Source organism: Panulirus ornatus, chromosome 3 (assembly GCF_036320965.1).
Source record: "Panulirus ornatus isolate Po-2019 chromosome 3, ASM3632096v1, whole genome shotgun sequence".
NCBI lineage: Eukaryota > Metazoa > Arthropoda > Malacostraca > Decapoda > Palinuridae > Panulirus > Panulirus ornatus.
Genome location: NC_092226.1, coordinates 16,919,502 through 16,936,607, shown reverse-complemented (window position 1 = coordinate 16,936,607; position 17,106 = coordinate 16,919,502). Strand labels below are relative to the sequence as shown.

At 44.7% G+C, this 17,106-nt stretch overlaps 1 protein-coding gene across 9 annotated transcripts in view; it reads right to left on the bottom strand.

Moving 5' to 3' along the window:
• LOC139760814 (probable 3',5'-cyclic phosphodiesterase pde-5) overlaps positions 1-17,106 on the bottom strand; it is a 459,357-nt gene that overhangs the window by 147,428 nt on the left and 294,823 nt on the right. The gene's annotated exons all lie outside the window — the stretch shown is intronic.

Sequence of the window (17,106 nt, the reverse complement as noted above, 5' to 3'; positions counted from 1 at the left end):
CCCACCACACATGAAATAAATATACGTACATATATATATATATAGGTAATGAACGTGGCAGTGATGGTTGGGATGGAATGTATAAAAGGGAGAGCGTGGTGAGAGGGCAGTGAGGGTTGATTGGGATGGTTATTGGGCTGGTAGGAATGCAGTGAGGACGATTGGAACCAGAGGTAATCATGGTGGTAATGGAGTGTTGGATGGGGACGGTGGAGCACAGGAGGTAAGCAAAGTTGGAGGCTGTGAAAGGGATGGCGTGAAAAAATGATTATTGCGTGATCGGAACGCCTACATAGTTGGTTAATGGAGGCAAAAACATTATAGTGTAAATGGATCAGTTAGGGTATAAGGGCTTGAAAGTTCAAGTTTCATATGTAGAACTTGGGAAGACACATATGTGAGGCGTCTGGTAAACAATGAAATTTTAATATTAGTATAAATTTTTTTTTTTACTGTATTGACGTTTTATTTTACATGTCGTTTGGTGGGTAGGGGAAACGACGACAATCCCTCCCTATCCTGTTTCCATTCGCCACAATAACTAAAATATATATATATATATATATATATATATATATATATATATATATATATATATATATATATATATATATATATGTGTGTGTGTGTGTGTGTGTGTGTGTGTGTGTAAACTTGTCTTATCAATGTCTCTCACAATAGCCTAAGAAGTAAGCGGGTATATAACATTCCTGATGACCAAAATTCTCAGCAAATCGGGACTGGAAGGGTAAGTGCCACAGCACTGGACGCTTACCAATGCAACACCAGTTTTCCAAGAAAAGGAGATAGAAAACGCACTTTACCGCTCTACTTTGCTTCTAGGGAAAACTATCAAAAACTATAATTAGAGAAGAGATCATTAAATATCTGTAAGACAGTGAACTGATAACCGATCATCAACATGGCTTTTGAAATGAAAAATTATATTCAAGGAACATAGTAGAATTACCTAGTTACATATAGGATAACATGGTCCCCAAAATGCCCTCAGATGTTATTTACTTAGACTTTCCAAAAGATTTCGATAAAGAACCATATAAAAGATCGAAAAGCGAAATCAGATCTCATATCGGAGGACACAGACCCTAAGGATAGGGACTCAAACACGAAACATCGCGTGTTACTAAATAGGAAAGAAGCGTCCACCTGGCTTAATGTGTTTAGGTGAGTACCACAAGGCTCAGTCCTGGGACCTATGCTTTTCATCACCTACACCAAAAGCCTAAAGACAGGATTCAGTCCTTCTATGACATGAAATTAGGAGATGTATGGCATGGATAGGAAGACTATCTAAAGGTTCAGGCCAACTGATGGTAAACCGATGTTCCAAGAAGAAATGACTTTCAGCAATGACCTAAATTACGAGACAAATAGTATCATCAAGAGGAATACAGTAAATCCAGCAGGGTGATAAGTTTCATAAGATGAAATATTTGACTGTAAAACGAAGCAGCTGATCCAATATGAGCAAAGACTACAGCGACATCTAATGATACAAGTTTTCAAAATACTAAATAATTCAGACAAAAACAACATATGGAATTTTATCTTTTTCACACTAGACAGAGATTCAACGACCAGATATAATGTTATAGAACTGGGAAAGATGGAACAGCAACGTGGGCAAATTTTTTCTTTCCAGCTACAGAGTTGTAGAACAATGGAATAAATTACAGTCAAATATAATAAATGCCAAGACCAAATCCATCCCGATCAAGGCTTGGTAAAAAGTGATATCTGTCTTCAGCGAAAGGGCCAGTTTCAAGAGGTAAACACAAGTTGTAAGGTTTTCATAACTGACCTATTTTTCAATATCAGAGCAGACACTTCACCCCAGGGGGCTCTCTTAAGTTAGAGAGGGGATCTTTTCCCCCGTTATATTTCCCAACGAAATTTCCAAAGCATTATTTTCTCTCAATACTACCGGGTCGTCCCTTTCAGATTTTGTGTTGACCCGAGGAGCAGTAGAGGGAGAGGTGCCTTCTGCTTTACCATTTCGTCTTTACCACAGTTAAGATTATGATCCTGGATAACCTCATCATGGACCATCAGGTCTCATGTTATCTGTCCCTCCCATATCATCCCCTTCTCCTCCTCCCGTCTTAATGAACCGACCCATGAATGTACCGGTAATTGGTTCAATTATTATAGGCTACTCGTTAGCCCCAGCCACCTGATCGCATCGTTAACCCCAAAGCACCTGATCGCATCGTTTACATTAGAAACCTCGTAACGAACCTTCATTATACGTAAATCGGTCGTGATGCAAAGCTTTTCCCTCTTACAAATGACATAAGAAGATGTTGTCCTCCTGGTGGGGTGTGTATTAACCTCCCACGCGCCAAAGCGTCTGTGAGAAAGCCTAGGCCAAAGGGACGGACCATCTAGCTCGAGGTACGTAACCTTCCTGCTCAAGGGCCGTGCCGTCGTGCTCAAGGGTCGTGCCTTCGTGCTCAAGGGTCGTGCCGTCATGCTCAAGGGTCGTACCGTCGTGCTCAAGGGTCGTGCCGTCGTGCTCAAGGGTCGTACCGTCATGCTCAAGGGTCGTACCGTCATGCTCAAGGGTCGTGCCGTCGTGCTCAAGGGTCGTATCGTCGTGCTCAAGGGTCGTACCGTCATGCTCAAGGGTCGTGCCGTCGTGCTCAAGGGTCGTACCGTCGTGCTTAAGAGGTTGAAAAGTGTTCCGAAGAGAGAGGGACGATTTTCTTCGAGCGAGAGGCACGGTACAGAAGGACTTCCACAGACATGTTGTGTTTGCAGGAGAGCGGTACACCCGCCTGCAGTAGGTGGAGCGGTACCATGTCCCTCTGTTGTGTACCGTAAGGTCTTCGTGCCGCTGATACATATACCGTAACAGTCAGTTCTTTGTCCCGAGGGCCACTACTGTAGCAATACAATGTACCGTAGCGTTACTTCGTACCGCTGGGCAGCAATGTTACGTCTCATGTTCCCAATTCTGTTGGAACGCACACGTAACACGTCTCCCGGTCTGTTAGTTCTTATACCTACAGCTGTAGTGACTCCTCCAGCAGCGGCTTGACCTCAGAGGTCATTCTCTTCAAGTCCAAGAGGACGCATCCGAGGTCACCCTTTTTAAGTCCAAGAGGAAGCATCCGAGGTCATCCTTCAGGGACGGCAAGGACACGGCTGACCTCCACAGCACAGGTCATAGGTGAGATACCCTTTAACCGTATAGCCGTTCATCCGGGACTCCAGCATTCCCCACACGGGTCATCCAACTACCACAGGGGGGAGCTAGAGGCTATTTTCCTCCAATTCTCCAACATCATTATGACTGCAGGTTGTCGAAATATCTATCATTTCTTTTAATCAATATGAAAAAAAAGAGGCTAACCATAGCGTCTAAGACGAACTATAAACCCAAAGGCTTTGATATATAATCAAGGTAACTGTTATGTATTTATAGACAGGTAAGCTAACATGTAATTATATCTATCAGTTATGAAACGTGGATTATGAGCTCTTACTTATGTCAGGTTAAACCATAATACGTGTGTTGTGATGCTCTTAATACCTCAGACGTGATGGTGGCGTGACCTTCGACCTGCCACAAATGGGTCAGATTAAAGGTCAGACCATCATACTCAAGGGCTGTACTATCGAAGGGCTACATCGTCGTACATAAGGGTCATATCATCGTACTTAAATGGTTGTCTCGTCGTGCTCAAGAGCTGTAGTGTTCAAGGGTCGTATTATCGTGCCCAAAGGTTGTACAGTTGTGCTCAAGGGTTGTACCACCGTGCTCAAGAGCTGTACAGTTGTGCTCAAGGGTTGTACCATCGTGCTCAAGGGCTATACGGTTGTGCTCAAGGGTTGTACGGTATGCTTAAGGGACAACATCCAGCTACGCTGAAGCATCCACAATATGGCGAGACCAAACTTAATTATTGATGAACCTTCCGATAAATCTTGATAATTCTTGATATATTGATCATATCATCACATGATGAACATAAGTAAAGTGCAGCACACGTCATATTGAGGTCTCATGACTTACCAGCTAACTCCTCATTAAGGCAGAACCTGCACCAGGCACATCATGGTTAGACAAACAGGTAATTTATGATCACGACGAACTTAAGTCCCCAGGATGTAGCCAGACTCAAGAGTTCAGTGTATGAGTGTATTTGCGCCGCCAAGGACACACACACACACACAACACACACACACACACACACACACACACACACACACAAGACCTCTGTGGCTTTTACTACTCGTGTTGAGCTCAGCAAAGCTTTCCACCTTGGACAGCGATGAAGGATCACTCCAAGGTTGCGGGAGTTTGGCGGCAAGCGTCTTCAGTTTGCATGCTTCTGAGAGACCATCCTCCACCTTTCAGTCCCCCTCAACTCTGGCGTTCCGCTGGACACGAAGATGGTGCCTTTGTGTTTCCTTATCCCTAGAAGCGAGACCCTGGCCCATGCATGTAGGAACACGCCATCGACTCTTCAGTGCTGACGATAATACTTCCGACTACCCAGCTCAGCAGAACACCCTCCCCTCAGGTACCTCATGAACTGAACCACAGCCACCAGCGTTCCCACCAACCAGAGTGAGACCATAGTTATGCACTCCAGCCTTGCCTTCAACCATGTCCTCCCTCACCCCACTACAATCAAGGCCGCTAGATTCCTCCGGGATGTTCGTCCGGTCAACAAAGATCCTCGACACAACTTTGGACGACAAGTCAAGGTGGAGGGAACGCGTCAGCACCATCATCCAATCCTCCTCTAATCTGCTCTCCATTAATAGTCGACTCAGGACACCTGGCCTCCCTCCACCTAAGACCATCTACACAACTCCCATTTCTTTCCACATTCACCTCCGCCTCCTTGTCCTAAATCTTCCGCGACCCTCCCGGGGCGACGAGACAAGGTACAAGAAAGGATATCCAAGATCATCCTAGGACTCTCTTACATCAATTATGGAGAAGGTCTCGTAACACTGATCCTCCCGACGCTTTACCACCAACACCTGGACTTTGCCCACGACTTGGCAGAAAAGGTATTGCATCATCCCCACCACCGTCGCACACTGTCACCTGTGATCCCTCGTCCCCGCGTTGCAGTTCTATACCGCAGCAGCATCCAGCGTATCCTAGCTCGTACAGACAGCTTTAACAACGTCCCCAAGTGAACGTCATCAGATAAATGTAAATTGGATGCTGACCTCATCCCTTTATAGCGTATGTAGTTTCGGAATATTTCCAGCTTTTGCTGGTAGTTTATTCCATAAATAGTTTATTACTCTGTACCGTCATTATCATTATTATGAATGTTGCTATTATTTTTATATTTCTTATTAACATCATTATCATTACTATTATCATTACTATTATTACTATCATTATTTACTACTGTTATCATTAACATTATTATAATTATCATTATTATTATTATTATTACATTATTATTATTATTATCATTATCATTATTATTATTATTATACTATTATCATTATACTACTATCATTATCATTATCATTATTATTATCATTACCATTATCATTATTATCATTACTTTGCGCACACAGACAGACAGACAGACAGACACACACACACACAGCATCACCCGCAGGGGGCAGATCTTGTGCAGCTGAACATTTCATGTGTTCAGTATGAGGTCGGGGGGCCGGAACATGACCTGTCAATACATTGTTCAACATGGTTGCCACACATAGATAACATCGCCTGCTGCAATGCATTATTAACCTCTAATGACTATAAATCAGGTATAGGGACAGTTCTACATATGACCTGCTCATATTGCCAACCCTCTCAGCCCTAAGCCGAGGGAAATAGATCAGATAAAGGCATATATATATATATATATATATATATATATATATATATATATATATATATATATATATATATATATATATATATATATATATATATATATATATATATTCATCTATCTATTTACTATGCTCAATCGCTGTTTACCTATCTATCTACCTATCTATCTACCTATCTTTATATCTATCTATCTATCTATCTATCTATATATATATATATATATATATATATATATATATATATATATATATATATATATATATATATATATATATATATACATGTATATATATATATATATATATATATATATATATATATATATATATATATATATATATATATATATATATATATATATATATATATATATACATATATATATATATATATATATATATATATATATATATATATATATATATATATATATATATATATATATATATATATATATTGAAAAGGATCACAATTTTGCGTGTGATCAAGATATTCCTATGAGTCCACGGGGAAAATGAAACATGAAAAGTTCCCAAGTGCACTTTCGTGTAATAATCACATCATCAGGGGAGACACAAGAGAAAATATAATAGTCAGCTGATATACATCGAAGAGACGAAGCGTCCTAGCTTCGTCTCTTCGATGTAGGTATGTATATTTGCGTGTGTGGACGTATGTATATACATGTGTATGGGGGTGGGTTGGGCCATTTCTTTCGTCTGTTTCCTTGCGCTACCTCGCAAACGCGGGAGACAGCGACAAAGCAAAAAAAAATATATATATATATATATATATATATATATATATATATATATATATATATATATATATATATATATATATATCTTTCATGCATATTCGATATTTCCCGCGTGAGCAAGGCAGCGTCCAGTAGAGATGACTGAGCCTTAGAGGGAAATAAAGATCTTCATGTAGCTCTTTCCTGTATTCTTTCTCACACCACCAGTCCTCTCCTCACCTAACCACTCCCCATGGCTCTCACTTCGCATCCTCTCGTTGTGTGCAAGATTCAAATAGTCATCTAGCGAGGAATACCTGTTTTCATTCATGTATAAGGTGGGTCCAGAAGGATGTTATGAGGGTTTCCAAAGGGATTTCGAGAGAATCCAGGACGTTATGAGGGAGTCCAGGTTATTATAAGGGGATCTAGAGGGATGTTATGTGTGGATCCAGAGGGATGTTATGAGGGGATCCAGAGGGATGTTATGAGGGGATCCAGAGGAATGTTATGTGTGGATCCAGAGGGATGTTATGAGGGGATCCAGAGGGATGTTATGAGGGGATCCAGAGGGATGTTGTTAGGGGATCCAGAGGGATGTTATGAGGGGATCCAGAGGGATGTTATGAGGGGATCCAGAGGGATGTTATGAGGGGATCCAGAGGGATGTTATGTGGGGATCCAGAGGGATGTTATGAGGGGATCCAAAGGGATGTTATGTGTGGATCCAGAGGGATGTTATGAGGGGATCCAGAGGGATGTTATGAGGGGATCCAGAGGGATGTTATGAGGGGATCCAGAGGGATGTTATGAGGGGATCCAGAGGGATGTTATGAGGGGATCCAGAAGGATGTTGTTAGGGGATCCAGAGGGATGTTATGAGGGGATCCAGAGGGATGTTATGAGGGGATCCAGAGGGATGTTATGAGGGGATCCAGAGGGATGTTATGTGGGGATCCAGAGGGATGTTATGAGGGGATCCAGAGGGATGTTATGTGGGGATCTAGAAGGATGTTGTTAGGGGATCCAAAGGGATGATATGAGGGTACAGAGGGATGTTTTGAAAGGAACTACACGAGTTGTATGAGGGGCTGGCTACCTACCTGGCTATGATCCGGTTTTTCGATCATTATCTGACCGGCTTATGGCCCACTGAACAGACTTTTCCTTCATTACGAACATCTATTTCCCTCTAATAACCTCTGAGGAGGTCACTGCTGAGCCATGAAGACCCCTAGGACGGCTCGGCTGTGTTGTGGCGTCCTAATTGGCAGAGGCCAGCACGGGCCAGGGCTGGGGTAGAGGGCCATGTAAAGACAGTGGGTCAGACCCAGGCTGTGGGCTAGAGCTGGGGTAGAGGGCCATGTAAAAACAGTGGGTCAGACCCAGTCTGTGGGCCAAGGCTGGGGAAGAGGGCCATGTAAACACAGTGGGTCAGACTCAGACTGTGGGCTAGAGCTGGGGTAGAGGGCCATGTAAAGACAGTGGGACAGACCCAGGCTATGGGCCAGGGCTGGGGTAGAGGGCCATGTAAAGACAGTGGGACAGACCCAGGCTGTGAGGCAGGCGAATCCTGAGCAACTGAAGGTCAACCAGAACTCTGGCCACCTTGTGCCACCAGGGTGTGACACTGAGGTGGCCAGTTAAACAGTACATTGGAATGGCTCTCTTGAGCAAGACGGTACGACGCTTGAGCAAGACGGTGCGACGCTTGAGCACGACAGCACGTGCCCTTGAGCACGACGGTGCGACGCTTGAGCACGACAGCAATAAGCTTATGTATGACGACACGACCCTTAGGCACGACGGCACAACCCCCTGAGCCCAAGGGCGCGGCCCTTGAACACGACGGGGTGACTCTTGCAAATAACGATTTGGTGCGGCCAACGTCATCACCATCACGTCATCACCATCACGTCATCACTGGGGCGTACCGTCACCCTCCCCACGGAGAGAGAGAGAGAGAGAGAGAGAGAGAGAGAGAGAGAGAGAGAGAGAGAGAGAGAGAGAGAGAGAGAGAGAGAGAGAGAGAGAGAACCGAAGGTGTGTACGCTCAGGAGACCGGCAGGTGATGATGATCCACAAGTTCCGAGGATTAAACGATATCAAGGGCGTCGGTGTTTACGATGTGGGGAAGACGGAGTCGAGGCCTCTCTCTCTCTCTCTCTCTCTCTCTCTCTCTCTCTCTCTCTCTCTCTCTCTCTCTCTCTCTCTCTCTTCACGGGAGAGGAGACTCGATCCCCTGATTCACATGGAGAGAGAGAGAGAGAGAGAGAGAGAGAGAGAGAGAGAGAGAGAGAGAGAGAGAGAGAGAGAGAGAAACGATGTGCGAAGTATCTCTGCCGCCAGAGGAGGAGGAGGAGGAGGAGGAGGAGGAAGAGAAGACCCCAGGGAGTGGAAATCAATGGGACAGCTGCGACACGGCCCCTTAACAGGTTGCTGCTCGTCCGGGCCAAGTCACGTAGCTCTCTTAACACATCGAGAGTCTTGGATTTATATTCCCATTTTCAACGGCAGCGAGGAATTGTGTACAGTTTTCTATGACGGAATACCAGAGGTGCAGCCATGCCAAAAGTGGGCCTGAACTTAGGGGAAACTAGTCAATACTGACCAGATCTTGCTACTGCATGGCTGAGCAAAAAAATTGCCACGCCATTTGTCTAATTCTGTGGTGTGGCGGTTAGCGTTACTCACCGCCACGCATTGACGAGCCCTCTGGTGTGGTCGAGCCCACATAGGTTCGAAGCCTGGTCGCGGTAAATCGGTCCGCAGTCAACCCAGCTGTTCATCCTTCCTAAGGGGCTGGTCGATAAATTGGGTATCTGGTTTGGGGGGGGGCTAGATAAAAAAAAAAAAAAAAATATATATATATATATATATATATATATATATATATATATATATATATATATATATATATATATATATATATATATATATTCATTATACTTTGTCGCTGTCTCCCGCGTTAGCGAGGTAGCGCAAGGAATAAAATGGCCTTGATAAGGACATTCAGACGCCCGTGTCTTGTCATCACCACACACACACACACACACACACACAGACACAAAAAAAAAAGAATATCAATCAGAAATCCTATAATTTCCTCGAGGCATCGAATCCTCCCCCAGAGAGAGTCGACCCCCTTCACACAGCACGACGAACCTAACCCGTGCGGTTCAAAGTGCGCGGTGGTGGGGGAATGCGCCAGCCGCGCCAGCTCGGGGCAATACAAACCCACTCCCCGGGCCTCCGACACTCATCGCCCAGAGAGAAAAGTCTTGATGGAGAGTAAACAGTGGAGTAATTAAAGGGTTCTGTACTTCAATAAAAGCGAGATTTTAGGGGGTCTCTCGACGTGGACAGGGACCTGAGGGGGAAGAGAGAGAGAGAGAGAGAGAGAGAGAGAGAGAGAGAGAGAGAGAGAGAGAGAGAGAGAGAGAGAGAGAGAGAGAGAGAGAGAGAGAGAAAAGGTCAATTCAATTTCAAGTGATTGGTAACGAACAGAAAATGTCGATTGACACCCCCCCCCCCCCCCCAACCCCGCGAAATGAGGAGGCTCTAAGTAAACGCGTCCACAAGATGAATAGCACAGTTGGATGGATCAGGCAAGCATCAGTGTCTATCCTGCCCATACTGGAATCGGTTCCCCGAGCTTTACCTTGATAGAGAGACTTTCCTAGAATCGGCGTTGAGGAATCGGATTTGATCTGTCCCGGTAACCCTGGGGGACGTGTTGTGCACCCCATGCTCACCCTGTGAGCGGTAGCGCAAATGGATTACAGGAGGGGGGGGTCACAATGGGGTCTTAGTTGGACCCCAGTGGCTTGATATTACATAGAGGGTTACTAAGCTGATTCATTATATATATATAAATAAATATATATATATATATATATATATATATATATATATATATATATATATATATATTTTTTTTTTTTTTTTTTTATACTTTGTCGCTGTCTCCCGCGTTTGCGAGGTAGCGCAAGGAAACAGACGAAAGAAATGGCCCAACCCCCCCCCCCCCATACACATGTACATACACACGTCCACACACGCAAATATACATACCTACACAGCTTTCCATGGTTTACCCCGGACGCTTCACATGCCTTGATTCAATCCACTGACAGCACGTCAACCCCTGTATACCACATCGCTCCAATTCACTCTATTTCTTGCCCTCCTTTCACCCTCCTGCATGTTCAGGCCCCGATCACACAAAATCCTTTTCACTCCATCTTTCCACCTCCAATTTGGTCTCCCTCTTCTCCTCGTTCCCTCCACCTCCGACACATATATCCTCTTGGTCAATCTTTCCTCACTCATTCTCTCCATGTGCCCAAACCATTTCAAAACACCCTCTTCTGCTCTCTCAACCACGCTCTTTTTATATATATATCCCTGGGGATAGGGGATTAAGAATACTTCCCACGTATTCCCTGCGTGTCGTAGAAGGCGACTAAAAGGGGAGGGAGCGGGGGGCTGGAAACCCTCCCCTCTCGTTTTTTTTTCTTTTTTTTTTAATTTTCCAAAAGAAGGAACAGAGGGGGCCAGGTGAGGATATTCCAAAAAAGGCCCAGTCCTCTGTTCTTAACGCTACCTCGCTAACGCGGGAAATGGCGAATAGTTAAAAATATATATATATATATATATATATATATATATATATATATATATATATACATATATATATTTCATTACACGTATTATGATTATGTATTTCCATGAGGTAAATATTATCGACTAGATGCAAAAAGTGGATACTAACTTCAAAAAAACCCTTCAGGTTATCTTGTTATTATTAACAATAAGGTGTTGTGGCATTTCTTGCTGAGTTTGTTTAAATCTGGCCCTAAAAGGCTCTATTTATATCCACATCTTTAAGACAACAGTGTTCTAGTTCGCGTCCACATCTTTGCCCACTGACATTCCAATCCACATGACCAGCATGTTGAGAGTGATCTCATGGCACACGTGACTCACGAGACGCTGCCAATGATCTCCAGACACATGGACACACTGGACCAGTGAAGAACTCTATAGAGGACAGATTCAAGACGCAAGCAAGGAGGCTGGAATCCCATCCATCGTAACGAACAAATTCAACTCGATTCCCAGAACTCGTCCACCTATAAAGGCGACAACACCCTCTGGTTCTTCCTCCCCGAGGGCGACCTGAACACCGGCCACAGGCGCCCAGTAGGAGCCTTCAAGAGTGAAACTGTCTTTTGTTTTTTTTATGTTAGCTGAGACGGCACGGCCAACTGAGGCCCTAACCAAACCCATCCCATTAACGCTATATATATATATATATATATATATATATATATATATATATATATATATATATGTATATATATATATATATATATATATATATATATATATATATATATATATATATATATATATATATATTCATTTTCCAAAAGAAAAAACAGAGAAGGGGGCCAGGTGAGGATATTCCCTCAAAGGCCCAGTCCTGTTCTTAACGCTACCTCGCTAACGCGGGGAAATGGCGAATAGTTTGAAAGAAAGAAAAGATATATACAAGCCTGAACCAGGTACCTATTTTATCGACCAACCCCCTAAGGGTGGATGAACAGCTGGGTTGACTGTGGACCGACTGCCGCAACCAGGATTCGAAACCTATGCGGCTCGACCCTGGGAGGCCCCGTGGATGCGTCAGGGCCAGGAACGCGAACCGCCACACCACAAAAGTCCAAAAGAACAGAACAAAACGTCAAAAAAAAAAAGAAAAAAAAAAGGAGTTTGTTCATGGTGTTCGTCCTGTGTTGGAAGGTATGAGAACACCTGGGGATGTGGTGCACCTTCAGGAACACCAGAATCTGAATGCTGAAACCTGGCGTCTACCCGCTGAAGAGAGCACACACGATTCAGCAGACATTACACTGAAAGACCCCCCCCTCGGGAAAGCTGACACGTGTCGTGATGCAGGTGGATGAAAAATGAAAAAAAAAAAAAGGAATTTCTCTTGACGGAAGTGGAAATAAAAACCTTTTTTCTATGAGTTGTGCTTTCAAAGGTCTCAGCTGTACAACAGCTGGGACGACTCATGGGGAAGCAGAGGAGGAGGAGGAGAACCACCTCTCCTCCCTTCCCCAGAAAAAGGCCAGGAACCTTCCCTAAAATCCCGGGAGTATTATTTTTTTTATTATACTTTGTCGCTGTCTCCCGCGTTTGCGAGGTAGCGCAAGGAAACAGACGAAAGAAATGGCCCAACCCCCCCCCCCCATACACATGTATATACATACGTCCACACACGCAAATATACATACCTACACAGCTTTCTATGGTTTACCCCAGACGCTTCACATGCCTTGATTCAATCCACTGACAGCACGTCAACCCCGGTATACCACATCGCTCCAATTCACTCTATTCCTTGCCCTCCTTTCACCCTCCTGCATGTTCAGGCCCCGATCACACAAAATCTTTTTCACTCCATCTTTCCACCTCCAATTTGGTCTCCCTCTTCTCCTCGTTCCCTCCATCTCCGACACATATATCCTCTTGGTCAATCTTTCCTCACTCATTCTCTCCATGTGCCCAAACCACTTCAAAACACCCTCTTCTGCTCTCTCAACCACGCTCTTTTTATTTCCACACATCTCTCTTACCCTTACGTTACTCACTCGATCAAACCACCTCACACCACACATTGTCCTCAAACATCTCATTTCCAGCACATCCATCCTCCTGCGCACAACTCTATCCATAGCCCACGCCTCGCAACCATACAACATTGTTGGAACCACTATTCCTTCAAACATACCCATTTTTGCTTTCCGAGATAATGTTCTTGACTTCCACACATTCTTCAAGGCCCCCAGAATTTTCGCCCCCTCCCCCACCCTATGATCCACTTCCGCTTCCATGGTTCCATCCGCTGCCAGATCCACTCCCAGATATCTAAAACACTTCACTTCCTCCAGTTTTTCTCCATTCAAACTCACCTCCCAATTGACTTGACCCTCAACCCTACTGTACCTAATAACCTTGCTCTTATTCACATTTACTCTTAACTTTCTTCTTCCACACACTTTACCAAACTCAGTCACCAGCTTCTGCAGTTTCTCACATGAATCAGCCACCAGCGCTGTATCATCAGCGAACAACAACTGACTCACTTCCCAAGCTCTCTCATCCCCAACAGACTTCATACTTGCCCCTCTTTCCAAAACTCTTGCATTTACCTCCCTAACAACCCCATCCATAAACAAATTAAACAACCATGGAGACATCACACACCCCTGCCTCAAACCTACATTCACTGAGAACCAATCACTTTCCTCTCTTCCTACACGTACACATGCCTTACATCCTCGATAAAAACTTTTCACTGCTTCTAACAACTTTCCTCCCACACCATATATTCTTAATACCTTCCACAGAGCATCTCTATCAACTCTATCATACGCCTTCTCCAGATCCATAAATGCTACATACAAATCCATTTGCTTTTCTAAGTATTTCTCACATACATTCTTCAAAGCAAACACCTGATCCACACATCCTCTACCACTTCTGAAACCACACTGCTCTTCCCCAATCTGATGCTCTGTACATGCCTTCACCCTCTCAATCAATACCCTCCCATATAATTTACCAGGAATACTCAACAAACTTATACCTTATACCTTATCCCCTTTGCCTTTGTACAATGGCACTATGCACGCATTCCGCCAATCCTCAGGCACCTCACCATGAGTCATACATACATTAAATAACCTTACCAACCAGTCAACAATACAGTCACCCCCTTTTTTAATAAATTCCACTGCAGTACCATCCAAACCTGCTGCCTTGCCGGCTTTCATCTTCCGCAAAGCTTTCACTACCTCTTCTCTGTTTACCAAATCATTTTCCCTAACCCTCTCACTTTGCACACCACCTCGACCAAAACACCCTATATCTGCCACTCTATCATCAAACACATTCAACAAACCTTCAAAATACTCATTCCATCTCCTTCTCACATCACCACGAAAATCATGACACGCATCGTTCACATCCACACAACCGAAGTACGTCGGTCTAACTGGCTGAAAGCATCTACTTCAGACTGAACTTCAGGACAATAGAGATGACGACCACAAATAAGACGGTTTCGTATTAGAAGCTGATTATTCCATATGCCACCACAAACTGGCTATCATCAACTCAGCAGTTTCAGAACCATCAGGGTCGTGGTGCAGTGTCTGGATACCCAACATTGTGACCGCTGAACCAGGTTCTGTACAGTGGGCCTGGAGGGTCGTGGTCTGTCTCTCACACCACTGGTAGAGACAAGTCGTTGCGGACTCCCGGGTATACATAATGTAGATCGCATTTCTGATACTGAAAACCTTAATATTTCCTTTGCTTTGATGAATGTCTTTCAGAAGATTGAATTTTACGGAAAACCTACGAAATATCAATCTTACAGAATGTCTATACTATATATATATATATATATATATATATATATATATATATATATATATATATATATATATATATATATACACACACACGGTAGGTGTTACCAGACTCCGCCTGCAAGTGGTCGGTCATCCTCACTGTGGCAGCATCATCGTCTATGATCGAACAAGTTTATGGTGTATCGTCAAGAACCTTCTCGTTCCTAGGGAAACCGTCCTTCCCCTGCTCCTGCGCGGAGTGTAGCCACCAAGCTGCAGGAACCCGATAAAAGGAGACTCAGAAGTTGTGTACAATGGTCGTAATCAGTGTAGGTCCGCATCCTGCTTGACGTGGCTCAAGAAATCATGGAGGAGGTGCGCCTCTCCCAGGGGCGTCGATCATGGGCCCCTGGGGGAGGAGGTGCGCCTCTCCCAGGGGCGTCGATCATGGGTCCCTTGGGGGAGGTGAGCCTCTCCCAGGGGCGTCGATCATGGGCCCCTGGGGGAGGAGGTGCGCCTCTCCCAGGAACGTCGATCATGGGTCCCTTGGGGGAGGAGAAGAGCCTCTCCCAGGGAAATAGATCATGGGCCCCGGGATAAACAACCTGCCGATTTCCTCCTCTGAAAAGAGGGAGAGGGGAGTGTTCTCAGGGGGTGTGTGTTCTCAGGGGGCATGTTCTCGGAGGGGGAGTGTTCTCAGGGGGCATGTTCTCAGGGGCGTGTTCTCAGGGGGCAGGGGGGAGGGGACGTGTTCTCGAGGACCTCTTTTCATTTTCTTTCAAATTTTTCACGAACACAAAAGGAAAAAATAATCCCAAATTAGGACATGAACGACCTCATACACAAGACCAAAAAATCCAGAGATCTAGACGACTGGAAAAACCCATCGTCTGGACTTCCAGGTTTACCCACAACATATGTTGATGGAACGACGATAAACATCCAGTGGCTTCCTCTGTCAACCAAGTCCGGAAGAAGGGTCCAGCCGGGACGAGACATCGGTCGAAGGAAAGCAACATGTGTAAACATCTTCAGGATCTCTTCGAGGGAACGCAGGAGAGAAAGCTGTGGCCCGTAGTGGTGACAGTTACAGAAGCGGTACACCAGCAGCAGTCGTCCAAATGAAGCTTCAACATGTACTCGTTCGCGTCCTGCCTTGTGTAGAAGATCCGTCAACAGCCAAAGGATTGGCACTGTCTTCTACAGAACTAACGTCCGTGTTGTGAGGAAGTCTCGCCCACGCAGTTCATGCCTTCTGAAGGTCTTTATTTTCCTCGATCTTCTTCAAAAAGACATTATGAGTTTCGTTAGGCTTGGGAGGCGTCAGCTTTCCGACAGCTCGGCTACAGACGTAAATACAAGAAACTTTGATTTCGTGACTTAATCTGACGGTAAATGTACCCGAGACTGTACCAGTGAGTGTACTTTAACCCTTGACTACGACAGCACGACCACTGATACATGACAGCACGACCCCTGTGCAGGTCATGCCACGATGTCTGAGGGTCGTCGCACCTTTGTACTCAAGCGCCGTAACGTCGTACTTAGGGGAGGAATGACTTAAGACTTCGACAGGACAAACCTGACAAACACCAGCTGAGGGAAGGTGGGGGTGGAGGAGGGAGAGGTGCAGTCTTGCTAGCGGTGGTTCGCGTCAGCTGCAGCGGGACACCGAATGAGTTAGTCATCACCTCCAGGTGCTGGCGGCCACAGGGGGAGGAAAGTTGAGCCGGAAATTACTGCATGTCCGACCACCTCTTCCCCCTAAAAAAACTTTTAATCGTGTTCGTGAAACAAGGCATACGGACGTCTCACTGAAAACGTCAGGGAATCTGTCGTGAAAGACTTCAGATCTGCTCTGTTCTGAGAAATCAACATACACAGGAGACTCACTCATCTAATAGCACAGCTGTGATGGAGTCCATCAAGAAGAACAAAAGTATACCTCAGCAAGAGACTTGCGGTCATACCGTGTATTCCTGACCGTTTATGTATCATCTCGTGTATTTCCAGCCTCACTCCCGAAGAAGAACAAAACTGAGGAGACTTCTGCAACGGGAAGTTGGATGTATGTCCATAGTGAACGCCACACT